Here is a 15241-nt window from a genome sequence, read left to right as displayed (position 1 = left end):
CCTCAAGACATAAATAAGCTGGAAATGGTAGGAAAGGGAAGTGAAGGAGAGGGAGGGGAAAGAGGGGAGGTGCATGCAAATCAGGTGCTGGGTTTTCATAGTACCATTTTTTCTCGAAAGGGCCATTTCAGGGTCTCATGTATGTTTGCTTCCCAGAACCTGGATATAAAGGCATTATCACTCCTACTGAACACAGAGGAAACAACGTGCCTGAAGCCTGGAGTGTAGGTGGGCACTTCCCTGCACAACCCACCAAGCCAGGCATCCATGCCTCAGATTTCCTTCCTTTTCTCTCTTTTGTGGGTGCATTCACTTTATCTCTTTCTACCTACTTAGCCTGATATTTGGTTCTTTTTGATGTAGTAGGAGTACCACTCAGAACTAGAGTCGCATTTGACCAAAAGATTCTACATAAGCCTCAGGATGGAAATAAATGATTCAGATAGACTCTAAACATGGCTAAGGGTACATCATCAAAAAGTCAAACTAGATTGGGTTTTATTTAATGATCAGACTCAGAATGAAGACCTGCAGCAGATGTTAAGAGAGAAGCCAGGGGCAGTTCTCTTCACTAGAATTTTCAGCAATGATGGAAATATTGTTATTCTGTACTGGCCAGCAATAGCCACTGGCCACATGTGGCTCTTGAGTGCTTATGATGTGCCTCGTGGACTGAGGAACTGAACTTTTATTATAATTGAACAGATTTAAACATCACTAACCAGCCATGTTACCATACTGGACAGAACATGCTAGTCAACAGTCCAATTTTACAGATGGAAAACCTTAAGCCCATAATGGTTCAGAGACCAGCCAAGGGTTACAAAAGAAGGTAGTGGACAGGTCAGGGCTAGCTCTGAGGTTCTTGGTGCCCAGTCCAGTGCTTTCCCCTTAATCCCAGTCCTTTCAAAGGTTGGAGTTCTGTGGTCTTGCTGTTTAACACAGACCACCATTAACTTTGGTATCAAAAGTGTTGGATGTGGGGTGGCTCAGTGGTTGAGCATCTGCCTTCAGCTCAGATTGTGATCCCAGGGTCCTGGGATTGAGTCCCACCTCAGGCTCCCTGCAGGGAGCCTACTTCTCCCTCTGCCTGTGTCTCTGCCTCTGTATGTCCCTCATGAATAAATAGATAAAATCTTTTTGAAAATTATGGGTGTGTGAGGCTGTGCTAGGGGCTGTTGGGTTGAAGAGCAGGAAAGAGGCTGCAGAATGTGAGGGTAGACAAGCTTCTTGGGTTTTCTCCAGCCCCAACAGGTCCTGAGAAGTTGGAGGGGACTAGAGAGAAAACCACCAGAGGCCCAGACAGGCGGGATGCTTTTGTTCTGCTTTACTGTTCGATGGGCTTTGTTCTGTATTTTGTGAACTGGAAATTTCAAATTAACATGTTGCCAGGGAAGAGCTGGATGAACTGGACTGTGTTAGCATGCTCACCCCAGGAACAGGAGATTAGGGGGAAGTGCTCTGTTTTGATACAATCTTTGCTGTGAGGCTGAGAGTGCCTAATAGAAACAACATACAGGTTTTCAGCCACAAAAAAAAAAAAAAAAAGGTCTGGAAAATTCCCTCCGGAGGGGGCAGGGGGAAACATGTCATGGAAGCATCTTTCTTGTGACCACAATGATAATAAGCACAGTGTAGTGGCACCAAATCAGCCCCTTTAAAACATGATTTAAGAGATTCAAATCAGCTCTCTGGGATTACAGTAGCATATGGGGCCTCCACCTTTGCTTTTAATCAATGCCTTGTTTAAAGTGATAATGCCAACATTATTGTACTTTGAGGAGCAATATTAAAAATAGGTTAGAGCAAAGGTATTAAATAATACTTGGCAATGGAAAACCCTAGCACAAAAAGTAGCACTAAATATATTATTGGAAGAAATAAGAAATGGAGTCATTATAATGCCTAGCATTTGTATCACTATTCTACTCACTAAACACTATCATCTGCTTATTAACTTACAATAGCTCCATAGAAAACATATTATTACTTCACCAAGGGCAGACATGGCGCTGTGACACCATTTTCTCTAACCAGTCCTCTGTAAATTTTAGTCACTCAACAAACAGCTACTCTATGCATTTTTTAATACACCTACACTTGTCACCTTTGTGTCTGGGGGGAGAAGGGGCTCCTGGGTTAGGCTAAGGGGCAGAAAGACGAATGTGACACAGACTCTGATCAAAGGAACCTCACATTATGCCATGAGAGGCAGCTTTTCCCAACATACAAAGGTGACAACCATGGATGTGGAAAAGGTAGTGAGGGGACCCAGAAGGAGGAGAGAGAGATTCACCTCATTTGGACAGTTAGGGCTCCCTAGAAGAAGCAATGTTAGTGTTGGCTCTCCCATGGTGTGAACAGGAGTTTGCCAGGCAGACAGGAGTGGATGGAGTTCCAGACAGAGGTGGTGGGAGGCAGGGGGAAAGAAGTCTCTGGAGAATGGAGGAAAAGTAGCAAGAGGTGAGGTAGGCACAAGCCATGACAGCATGTCAGAAGGGCCATGACTGCCAAGATGAGGATTTGGGAATTCATCCTCTAGGTGTTGGGGAAGCACAATACACCTGCGTGAACACCTCTAGTGCCAGAAATGTCACTTCCCGTCATCCTCAAACAAACTAACCAATTAGAACAGGGGAGAGAGGAAGGACCTAATACTTACCCAGTGTTCCAAGCACATCCTAAGGGCATAACTAACATACATCAGCTCATTTGATCCTCCCATTAATCCTGAAAATTTGGCTGTATTATCCCAGGTTTTTAAAAATATATTTTTAAAATATTTTATTTATTTATTCATGAGAGATGCAGAGACAGAGGCAGAGACACAGGCAGAGGAAGAAACAGGCTCCCCACAGGGAGTCCAATGTGGGACTCAGGCCCAGGACCCTGGGATCACGATCTGAGCCAAAGGGAGACGCTTAACCACCCTCAACCACCGAGCCACCCAGATGAGCCCCAAACATTCTTCCTTTAATTGCTCAGATACTTATCCCCTTGTAACTGCCCCTCAGGGGTTGGGTTCCACCATTTCAAGTCTCCTCGCTTAAATCCAGCCTTGAGCCCTGCTTCCACCACTGTGAGTCCCTCAGGCAGCAGTGGTCTGCTCCCTCTTCTAGTTCCATCTTCTCTTGGATAACCTCTCTCTTCAGTCATTCTGATTGTGAATCCACTCACTATCCTACTTACTTTCTGCTAAATATATTTCAGTTCAGCAGCATACCTCTTAAAACAGGTTATGAAACTAATGAAAATTTTAGAAATTGAGAAAATTTAGAAAAGGAAAAAACTCACCCATCATCCTGTCACCCTAACAAAATAAGGACTATTATTTCAGGGTATTTTCCTTTAGTTTCTTTTTATTCATATCTTTACATGGCCATAAAAAGTAAGTACATAAAATGTTATAGCAGATTATTTCACTTTGCAGTATATGGTAAGGTTGTTTTTTTATTTCTTCACTACATCATCCTCAAAGCCATCTTTTCAATGGCTGACTATTTTTCTCGGTGTATAAATCAGAATTTGCTTAACTATCCCCTTATTGTTGGACATATAGTAGCATTTTTTTGCTATTACATATCATGTTGTAATGAATAACTATGTGCACATAGATTTTCTAGGGGTCTGAATTTCCCCCATATCATGATTTCCCCAAAATGGAATGATAGATGATCAATGTCCTTCTAAAAATGAGATGGCCAACCTAAATAAATGTAGAGACACATTGCGTTCATGAGCTAAAAAGGCACGCCAAGGTAAATTCATCTATTGATACAATGCAATACTAACTAGCATTCGAGTAGAATTTTTTATAAATGCAGACAACATGTTTCTCAAATTCATATGGAAAGAAAAGGAAACTAGAATAGTCAAATCATTTTAGAAAAAAGAACAAAGTTGGAAGATTCATATTATCCTGATTTTAAGACTTGCTCTAAAGCTATAGTATTCAAGACACTACGGTGTTGATGAAAGGTCAGGGGCATGGATCAATGGAAGAGACTAAAGAAACCAGAAACAGAACCACATAAATAAGGTCAAGCTACTTTTTTAAAAACTGCAAAATCAATCCGATAGAGAAAGATAGTGTTTTCAACAATTGGTGCCGGAATGCAATGAACAATGAGCTTCAACCTGCACCTTGCAACATATACCAGAATTAATTCAAAATAGGTCAAAGTCCTAAATGTAAGACATAAACCTATTAAATTTTTAGAACATAGCACGGGAGAAAATTTTTATGACATTGGGTTAGATAATAAGTTCTCAGACTTGACACCAAAATCATAAACCAAAAAAAAAAAAAAAAAACTGATAAACTCCAGCAAAAAAAAAAAAAAACAAAAACAAAAACAAAAAACTTTTGCTAAAAAAAAAGAAAAAGAAAAAATTTGCTCTTAAAAGAAAGAAAGAAAATATTTTCAAAGCACATATCTGGCCAAAAGCTTATATCCAGCATATACATACATATAAAACCTTGGAAATTTAACACCAAGGTAACAAACAATCTGGTTTTTAAAGTGGATAACGGGTTTGAATGCACAATTCATCAGAGAAAATATACAAAACTGAAAATGAGCACATGAAAAGATGCTCAACATTATTAGCCATTTGGGAAATGCAATTTAAACCCACAATGACATACCACTACATATTTATTAAAAAGGCTTAAATAAAAAAGTAACAATAAGATCAAGTGCCAGCAAGGATGTGAGCTAGGTCTTCCACAAATTGCTGGTGTGAATGCAAAATGATACAGTCCCTCTGGAAAACAATTCAGCACTTTCTAAAAATAAGGTTAAGCATACACTTGCCCCCCCAGCAAACCCCTCCTAGGTATATATCCAAGATAAAAAAACAACATGATCACACAAATATCTGTACATGATTATTAATAGCAACACTATTTATAATCACCAAACAGCTAAAACAACCCAAGTATTCTTCAATGGATGAATGAAGAAACAAATTGTGGAACATCCACGTAATGGAATAATATTCAGGAACAGAAAGGAACGAACTATTTCTAAATACAACAACCTGAATGAATTTCAAAGGCATATGTTGAGTGAGAGAATCGCTATGGAAAGATTACATACTGCATGATTCTGTTTATGTACGGTATCCTGGACAAGGCAACATGGTAGGGACAGAGAAAAGTTTGGTGTTTGCTAGGGGTTAGGGGTAGGGAGGAGAGTCTGACTGCAAAAGTGTGATATAAGGGAACTCTTCGAAATACTGGAATTGTTTTATATTCTGTTGAAGGCAGTGATTACAGGAATCTATACACATGTTAAAGCCCACATGAATGTAATTTTTAAAAAGATAAATTTTGCTGAATGAATAAAAAAAAAGAGCTGGCCAGAAATTAATAGCACATGCCAAGTGTGGTCTAAGTAGAACAGGGCAGAGTGGATCTATCCCCTTCTTAGATCTAGGAGTTCTAGACCACAGGTCGGCAAACTGCCTCTCACAGGCTAATTGTAGCCCACTGCCTGTTTCTGTAAATAAAGTTTTATTGGAACATAGCCACAAGCATTGCTTTACACACTGCCTATGGATGCTTTCATGCTAAAACAAGAGTTTAGCTGTTGAGACAGAGACTATATGGCCTAAAAAGCCAAATATATTTACAATCTAGCCCTTTATGGGAAAAGTTTGCTGAATCCTGCTCTAGATACTTGCATGAATACATCTGTGGGCAGTAATACATGTTACCACTAAGTTTTTTCTTATCTACTTTAAACACTGGTGGACTCAAGTGCATTACCATATAGATATACCCTTATGAAACTTCATTTTATTAGATTTGGGCCATCTGGTAAGCTGTTTTCCTGATTCCGACACATGGTGTTGTTAGCAAGCTTGCTTAGTTTCATCATTACCCATGGGTCAGGGGCTGAGCCCTGCAGTAATCACTTAAAATCTATTTCTTCAGCCCTATATCCTCATGGTTAAAGACGGAATCCTTAATGGTTAGCAGCCTGGACCCTGAATCCAGGCTCCCTGGGTTGAGATCTTGGTTCTGCCACTGGCTAGCTGTTGAACTTGGAAAGTCACTTAAGCTCAAAGTACCTCCATTTCATTACATGCATTGGTGGGGATGATGATAGCATTAGCTTCCTGGCATTGCTGTGGTGATTATTTGAGTTACTACATGTAAACTCCTTAAAACAGTGCTAGGTATAAAAATCTGCTATGCAACCATTTGATATTATTATTAGTGTGTAGATTCTTTTTTTAAAAAAAATTTATTTATTTATTTATTTATTAATGAGAAATACAGGCAGAGGCAGAAGCAGGCTCGCTGCGGGGGGACCAATGCAGGACTCAATCCCAGGACCCCAGGATCATGACCTGAGCCGAAGGCAGATGCTCAACCACTGAGCCACCCAGGCACCCCTAGTGTGTACATTTAATTCAGGCCAAATTGACTTCCAGTCCTGTTTCAATCCCTTTAGTAGCTGTATGGTTATGTGCTTTGGGACAAATTATTTAGCCTCTCTGAGGCCTCCAGGCTGCCCTGGCCCATCAGTCAGTGGTCTCTGGGTAATGAACAAAGCACTTCTGGAGAAATCACACAAAATCTAGATTGGAACCTTGACACTGCCTCATAATCTTACTAATAGTATTCCTTAGGTAGCCCCCTTTCTCCCTGTCAATGATTATTTCAAACCTTCTCCAATCTCCTCAAACCTCTAAACCTTTCCCTGATTACCTCCAACCTCTACTGGCTCTTCAGGAGACTTGGGCTGGAAATAAAAAATTGTGAAATGCTTCCACATTTACTTCTAGTAAGTTTCTGAGTTTGATCTTTAATGCATCTGGAAATACTATTGTTGTGTGGTGTGAGGTAGGAATCCAAGATTAACTTGAAGAGAACAGAAATGTTTGTGATTCCATCCTTCCTATCTAAGAATAATACGCCTTTCCATTTCTTTATTCTTTAGTGTCTCTCATAGTGACTTAATGTGTTCATATAGCTTCTGGCACATTTCTTGTTAAATGAATTCATAAGATATAAATGGAGTCTGTTGGCCCATTATATCTTACAGTTGGTTGCTTACATGTAAAGACTGTTTCTATATATTTTGCACACTGAAATATTGCTGAATTGTTGTATTGTTTGTAATAGCGCTTTTGGGGATTTCAGGAAAATTGTGTGTATGTGTGTGTGTGTATACACATATATTATCTACAGATAATTATTTACATATTCTCTCCTATTTTAATACCTCTTATTTCTTTAGCTTGTTTAATTGCCTTGGCTCACCTCCAGGACAATATTAAATAATAATGGTGATAAAGAACATTTAGCCTGATTTCTCAACTATAATGGGAATGCTTTTAGAGTTCCTCTGTGAAATGTTACACTAGCTTTTGGGTTGAGATGGATGTATTTTGTCACATTAAGGATGTTTTCACCTATTTCTACTTTATCCAGAGTAAGTGTTGAGTTTTGTCAAGTATCATTTAGCATCGATGAAGATGATCACATAGTTTTTTCTTTCTTATTCTATCCATAAAAAGCACTATATTAATGGATTTCTTAATACTGAACCAGCTTCACTTTCCTGGAATAAAACCCACTTGGTCATGGTTCATACCCTTAAAAGTTCTATCTCAATCTATTAGCAGTTCACTGAAGAAATTTGCATCAATATTCACAAGTGATGTTACTCTGTAATTTTCTGTTTTGCATGCTGTTTTTGTCAGATTTTGGCATCAATGTGATGTGATGATTTGGCTTTTCCCCCCCAAAAAATACTTTGCAATATTTTCTTCTGGTTCTATGTTCTGAAACCGCTGAGCTGTATTGTTCCTCCATGGTTTGGCTTAATTTCCCTATGAAACCTCACCTGGGATTGATGATTTCATGAATGAGTGGGACTCCATTTCACTGATGGTAATAAGTCTGTTTAGATTTTCTCTCTTCTGGAGACAGTTTGAGTCAATTACATTTCACTAGAAAAATTGTCCATCTCATCTAGATACTTATATTTATTTGTGCAGAGGTGAGTAAATTGCCACTAACAATTATTTTGATTTCCTCTGTATCTGAAAAGTTATTACTCTTAATTATTCCTTATTTTATGTATTTGTGCTTTCCCCCCATTTTTCTCTTGGTGAGGTTAACTAACAAATCATTGATTGCTATTACTCTTTTATCTCAGAAAAAGATGTATCTTAAATGTGCTAATTCTAATGATTTTCTGTCTAAAATTGATTACTTTGAAGCTCTTTATCTACTTTTAAAATTGCATCTTTAGGCTCTTGTATCACTGCTTTGGCTCTTGTTTTTTTAAGATAAAATTGCTTCATTTTAAAATAATTCATGCCACTGTGTTGGTCATAGCTTTGATTTGTTCCCTAGCAACATTTTTAAAATTCCTTTTTCCCCCCTTTCTTCCTTTTTGTTTTTGTTTGGTATTTCTGCAGAGCTCTTACAGTTGTTCCTTTTTTGATTATTACTAATTTTTTTTAGTGATAAGAGTTTTTCCTGGACAAGAGTGGTTTGCAGGATATTTTTGTGGCAGCAGGGGATGTGGCTCCATTCCAGACTAGCAGGAGTTCTCTTCTCAACACCAGTGTGTGCGATCAAGTGCTTTGGCCTTTATTTCTGTCTTATCAAGAGACATCAGGCCTACAGGCTGCTCATAAAGCAACACCTCACTCTTCTAGCTTGCCTCAGCAACAAAGTGCTTTCCACAAATGTGGATCAGTTACGAAACTTCTCATTCATTTCTGCCTTTCCCACTTCTCAAGGTCTGCATGTTCCAGATTTGGTTCATAGAAGCTTCCATTACAAACCTTCACATCCATCCCCATTATTCCCGTATTGGTTTTGCTTTACATGGTGTACCATTTATCCTTTTTTCTTAAAAAAGTATTTATTTTAGGGAGAGAGAGTACAAGCAGGGGGAGGGGCAGAGGGAGAGAGAGACAATCAGACTTCCCCCCAAATGGGGAGCCTGATGAGGGACTCAGTCCCAGGACCCTGAGATCATGACCTAAGCCGAAATCAAGTGTTGGATGCTTTACCAACTGAGCCACCCTGGCACCCCTGTGCTACTTATCCTAAAAAGCAGTGTTTCATCAGCTATGCTCTCAATCTATGACCATGGGAACCATCCTTTGGATACTTCCCTGTTTGACCTTCACAAAATAAATTGTGACTTAGGCTTATGTATGTGTGTCTTTTAGTTAGAACAGTTACGGAGTTAACATTTGTTTTTCTCATTCTCCATAATGCTTTTGGTGATTTACAAGAGACGATGTGAGCCTTGTTCTATTCTTTCATTTCAAAACTGGAAGATGCATGCCAAATTGACTTGGAGAGGTGACATTCTCAATGTAGTCTCCAAAGACGCTGGTTTTACCTCCACACAGATGCAAGTGCGATGGCTGGCCTCCTGGCATTACCTCTTTTTTTTTTTTGCCAACCCAATCCCACTAGCACAGCCAGGACAGTATAAGGCTGGTTCTCAAACAACAGTTGGAAGCTATTACTTCCTTCAGATAAGACTAGACTGCTCTTTGGCAAACCAATACACTGTTTCATTACCCTCTGTATACCCAAGATACAGAAAGCAGGTGTAAATTCTACACGTGGCTTAAATTCTCACCTGCTTTCATTCAATTCAATAGAAAATAATAAATCACCATATTCACAGACAGAAACAGGTTGTCAGAAAAACAGACTTATTTTTATAGCACACCTACAATATATAGGGACTCATATATTGACTCGGTTAGTTTAAAGGGCTACTCTTGCTCACTCCCTGGACAGCTAAATGCTGAGTTGCTAAGTTACTGGTATTTGACATCATCTCTTCCCTGACATGTCCCACATTTGACAGGTTCCCATGAATCACTGGGCCAGTCACCTCGTTACTCACGTTACTCATTTTCCCAATGACGTCTGTGTAATCATTTAAAATTCACATCATACACTAGCTGCAAGCCCCTAGATTCCACATGAAAATATTTAAACTGCTTGACAGGCTCTAAGTGCATTTGGAAGCACACTGGATGGCTTACCTACATTGTTCACATAATAGTTGTTATAATTAAATTTAGCATCTTTCTTCTGGGTTGGTTTGTGTTTGAGAAAAGAGAAAATGATTACTGGGAGGCAAATAATGGCTAATATCTCTTATGGGCTAATTTGCTCCCATGAATAGCTCACCTCACATATGCATGCTACGTATTAAGTCCATTAGTGCTTTGAATTAGCTTCAGAAAAGGTAATACTCCACATAATTTACCCAGTCAAGGGCATTTTCACCTGCTGATAAATTTACATATTTCCCAATGTCATTAGGTAAGAGCTAGTCATCAGAAGAACAGAGGGTGCAATCAGTAGTTAGTTCATTTATTTGACTCCATCAATGTTAACATTAATTATAGTCTAAATTATATTTAGCAATTGTTGTCTTTCTTGGATGGAACACTACATTACTATTTCAAGAAACTATAATTTTAAAAGTCCACACCAGAAGAGGAGAGATCCTTTTTGAAGCATTCTGGAAGGATTAGTAGTTAAGACTGCTATACAGAAAATCGTTTGCATGATTCCAATTTAAGCATTATTTATACATTAATTTGACAGGATATAAAATCAATTGCCTAATTATTGGTTAAATTTATCAAAGAAATTCTACTGAAAGGTGCTTGATTATGGTGCATAGTTATGATAATATAATCAAATTTCCTTTCAGACATAATTGACCAATTTTGTTCCCCAATTCGTTTCTTTCTTGTTCTTAAGATGGGCTTTGTCATTTCTTTCCCCCTCGTATAAGTAAAAAAATAGCAAGTACTGTGCACGATTGTTCTGTAATTATTTGGTAGGATCTTTCCAGGCTAAAACTGTGCACTCGAACACAGACCTAATACGTGGAATTGCCATAATTTAGAATGCTGTAAACACAGATCATGCCATAATCCAAAAGTGGTACCCATGTCGGTGTTTACCAACCTGATCCATATGGCAGGGAGAGATCTGTAAGATGATACAGTTTATCAAATCAAGTTCCCTAAATCTGAGCTAGCAAATTCAGCATTCCCCATAAACAGTGAATTACCCTTACAGATGTTAGACTATGAAATTATCAACTACTGAAGGTACTTTGCTAGGAAACACAATCTGTTCAGCGTCAAGCCTAAGAGAAGCGCTCTATCTGCGTTTTTGACTTGAGAAAGGACTTAATTGATAGTTTGTTGATATTTTTAAGTCAGTTCTTGCAAGGAACTAATAAATCATAGTACTGCAAAACAAATAATCATTGAACATCCATCCTCAGCTAGTAGCATTTAGTGCCTGCTGCTCTCCTCGGCTTAACTCTTTCAGAAATGATGACTCTAGGACTCATCAAACCCTGTGGAGCTCAGGAAAGAAGCTGCCTCTGCCTAGATTATTACATATGAACAGCTTTGGAGTAGATGAATTGTAACTGCAGAACGTCACTACCAGGGCCAGAGTTATTGTTGGTTTTCATTTCTGTTTGGACTCAAGGGTAGCTTGAGTCTAAAGAGCAGATGGTGTGCCTTTAAGTCTCTGATTTGTAAAATGTATAATATGCAACAATGTACTTGATAGGTAGCAAAGACAAGTGAATTGGGGTGGGTTGTTTTATGGTGGAAGGGTGGTTAGAGGCGGAGGTGCTATAGGCTGGGGAATTCTGGTCTGCTTGCAAACTACTTGAAATTATTTTGGCATAACTGGATTTGTACATCTTAAGGAAGCAACAGCAGCTGAAAGGACTTGGTGGCTGATGCCATCGCAATGGGTGTGAAATCGGAGCGGGTTTGAGTGAGCCAACAGGAACAGAATGAACAGAAAGCATGGCGGTTGTTGGAGACCTGGGGGCAACTGACACCTCCCTAGGTGCCACTTGTTCCTATTCTGCAAATTGTGACTATTAATGCCGAGTTATAGGACTGTCATGAGAGGCACACGACTCAATGTGCTCAACTACTTTCCCCGGAAGTGGCACTTTACTATTAGTTTTCATTAGTGGCAGTAATTTGTCACTGTTCTTATTTGATTATTTGAGGTGAGATTTGACAATATTGAGGATGGGCAAGAGGAAAGAAATGATTCCTGACACCTGCTCCAATTCTGTTGGTTTGGTGGTATTCTTAAAGTTGGCAGAACTAAGTCAGCCAGCATCTGGGACAATTGTTTTTTTCTTTTCTTTTTTTCTTAAATCCAGAGATTCTCCCCATAGGTTTGTGATAGGGCAGTGGACAGTTTGGTGTAGTGTCAACTGAAGACCAGGTTCCATTTCTGCTTCTGCTGTGTACTAGCTTCACCCTCGCTGCAGGTCATTTATAACCTCTCTGGGCCTCAATCTCCTGAAATAATTAGGGACGGCACCGCAGTTTCGTATCAAAGATAATGGGGTTCATGTGCTTGCCAAGGCAATCATGTGCCATAGAAAAATCAGGTCATTCTATCAGAGGAGGTGGGCTACAGGACAGTATAAGAAGAAGGAACACAAAGGAAAAGAAGTGGAAGAAGTGGCCTGAGGGAGAGCTGAGACCACGATCAGAGGTGAGGGCAACTTGCAAAGAAAGCCAATTGGTCTAAATCTGAATGGTGCTTTGGAAAAGGAGGTTGAAATAAAATGCATTAGGACAAAGTATTTCTGTTGCTACGGGATTGAGGGTCTGAGAGAGGGGCCAGTGTTGTTGTAGTTGGTTTAATAAAAGAAGTCTGGCCCAATGTGAGATGCAGTGGGTCTGCATGCTTCATTTGCTGGGTTGTGGAGGGCAAAAAGGGGTGTGTGTGGATCAGTGAGGTGGGCATGTTGGGAGAGCAAACAGATTGAGATCTATCTCCAGGTTTCCCACACAGACTGTGTGCACGCTCTAAGGGTTCTCTCGCTGCAGGTGCATAGTGGGGTGGGAGGGCGAGTTATTACCCCTTCTTTGCTACATGAATAGATCAAAAAGCTGCACAGCTAGAGAGTGGTGAACACAGCTCGTCCCACCCCCGGGCTTGAGCTCCTTCCTCTACACACCTACACCTCAGCCACGGAGAACATGAACTTGCCGGTCTGAAAAGCACAGAAGGGGTCAGAGAGAGGTGAAGAGAAGAGGTACCCCCTGACCCCAGAAGGAGGCAGATGGGGAGCAGGGCAACACAGAGCACCGTGGCGCCATCCGCCCAGCTCCACAGCCCTCAAACGAGCAGGAACACAAGCCTGTTGTGCTATACAATGTGGGCTTTACAGATTTAAGAATCCCTCACAAAATTTAGGACATTGGCTTCAGGATTCTTATTTTTATTCTAGGCATGGGAAATGAAACATGGTATTCTTCAATAAAGGAAAGCCCACTCATTAATGGGACTGTTGAGAAAAAAAAAAAACAGAATTCTATACAATCTATAGCCCTTCAAAAAAAAAATACGTTTCCCTAGATTCTCTTTCAAGAACAGAAGGACTTTTGTTACTTCCTCAAAGGGTGCTATCTTTTACGAGCTTATTAAGGCAACCTGCTTCTTTTCTTTCCATGTTTAAGTGACATTCTGTTGTTTCTCTAAGTGGCTCCTCCAGCGGACTGGGGCCGCCAGCCTCTGCCAGGTGTTCCCCTGGCTCCCCTCTCTCAGGCAGCGTGCAAGCCACACAGGCAGCAGGGCCAGGCTGTTCTTAAGAAGAGACTCCAGTTGTGACCAATTAGGTGGTGATTTTGAAATGGGTCTGACATTCCTTTGGGAATTAAGAAAAGCGTGCTGACTTCACTTGGAAGAGAGGAAAACGTTGCCACGTAACCTTTCTCTGAGCAAGGCAGCCAACATGCTAGCAAGGATTGGCTGTCTCTGCTTTATTTGACCCACCTCCGCCCAATGCAAGGAGCAGGTGGCTGCGGTCCCAAGGTGCTGCATGCCGATGGAGCTCTCAACAGCCCCCCACCCTCCACCCCGACCCTTGGGCCCCAGGAGAGATGGCAGAGGGGTTCCTGGGCTCTCACAAAAGTTGCCGGTATAGGGGCACCTGGGGGGGGGCTCAGTTGATTTGGCGTCCGACTCCTGGTTTTGGCTCAGGTGATGATCTCAGGGTCATGAAATCAAGCCCTGCCTTGGGCTCCGCGCTCGGCAGGGAGTCTGCTTGAGATTCTCTCTCTCTCTCTTCCTCTCTTGCTGCCCCTCTTCTGTCTTGTGTGCATGCTCTCTCAAATATATGAATCTTTCTTTTTTTAAGTAGCCAGCATATCGCCAATTCATAGAGTCTCATCTCTGATCAGGGTAATGGGACTCATCTCTTTCATAGCCAGTAACAATGCTCGTGGGCTGAAAAGGAGGCACGGATATCCCCAACAGGTGAAATCGGTGCTCAGGTCAACTTGACAATAAACAGCTTTGTCCTCTTTATTATTCCTTGGGCTGCACTGTCACAGGGTCCCCAGGAACCCTGGGCTGCCATGAGCGAAGGCAGGCACCACAGGGTGTCGCAGGCAGGGACGGTGAGTTCCTCACTTCGGTAGGTGGAGGGAGGGGGGTGCAGACTTTTCAATGGCACACAAATTGTTTTCTTTCCTGGGCGGCAAGCCTGCGTGCTTTTCTCATGGCCACACTGATCATCATTTATCATAATAATGAGCATCTATAGCGCTTGGCAGCTTCTAAGGGAATTAGGACAGGTATTATTATCCTGTTTCACGGACAAGGAATGGAGATTCAGAACGATGGGAGTTCTCCGTCCAAATCACAGAGTGACAAACAGCAGGGCAGGCCCTGGGACTCCTGTTCTTCATATACCATGTCACCTCGCCTTATGACACTAACAGCCAGACACAGGAGACCCATTTTCCCAGCTGGGCTCTGGTTCTTCCCTTCGCTTAAGTGTCTACTTTGGGAGTTGTCACTGACATCTTTTGCAGCTCTGGGCTGCCTCCGAGCCATTCTTAGGCACACATTCCCTCCCATCAGTAGCAGTTCCTACAACTTGCCTTCTCTCTCAAGTCTCTCCTCCTCACCACCCGCCCCCACCGTCCCACATCTGGCCCCCGCACCAGGGGCCACAGTCCCCACAACCACGTTCCCACCCAAGCTGGTGAGGGAGGCAGCAGGGGGGTTGAGGCTCAGATCCCAGAGAGCAGAAAGCCCAAGATTTAGGGTAGGCTGCTGGAATCAGGAGAGTTTCCTGGGGAAGGTGGGGAATCTCAGAAGAAAGATCCAGAAAGTCACAAGAATGAAACAGAAGCCTGGTGAGATGACAAGACTAGCTTG

The 15241-nt window shown here is 41.2% G+C and overlaps 1 protein-coding gene across 1 annotated transcript in view; it reads right to left on the bottom strand.

The window, feature by feature from the left end:
* The window catches only part of AFF2 (ALF transcription elongation factor 2), a 316910-nt gene that overhangs the window by 167298 nt on the left and 134371 nt on the right, over positions 1–15241 (bottom strand). The gene's annotated exons all lie outside the window — the stretch shown is intronic.

The sequence above is a fragment of the Nyctereutes procyonoides genome, unplaced genomic scaffold (assembly GCF_905146905.1).
Source record: "Nyctereutes procyonoides isolate TBG_1078 unplaced genomic scaffold, NYPRO_anot_genome, whole genome shotgun sequence".
Lineage (NCBI taxonomy): Eukaryota > Metazoa > Chordata > Mammalia > Carnivora > Canidae > Nyctereutes > Nyctereutes procyonoides.
Note: the sequence above shows the minus strand (reverse complement) of the source record. Positions and strands in the feature narration are given on the sequence as shown.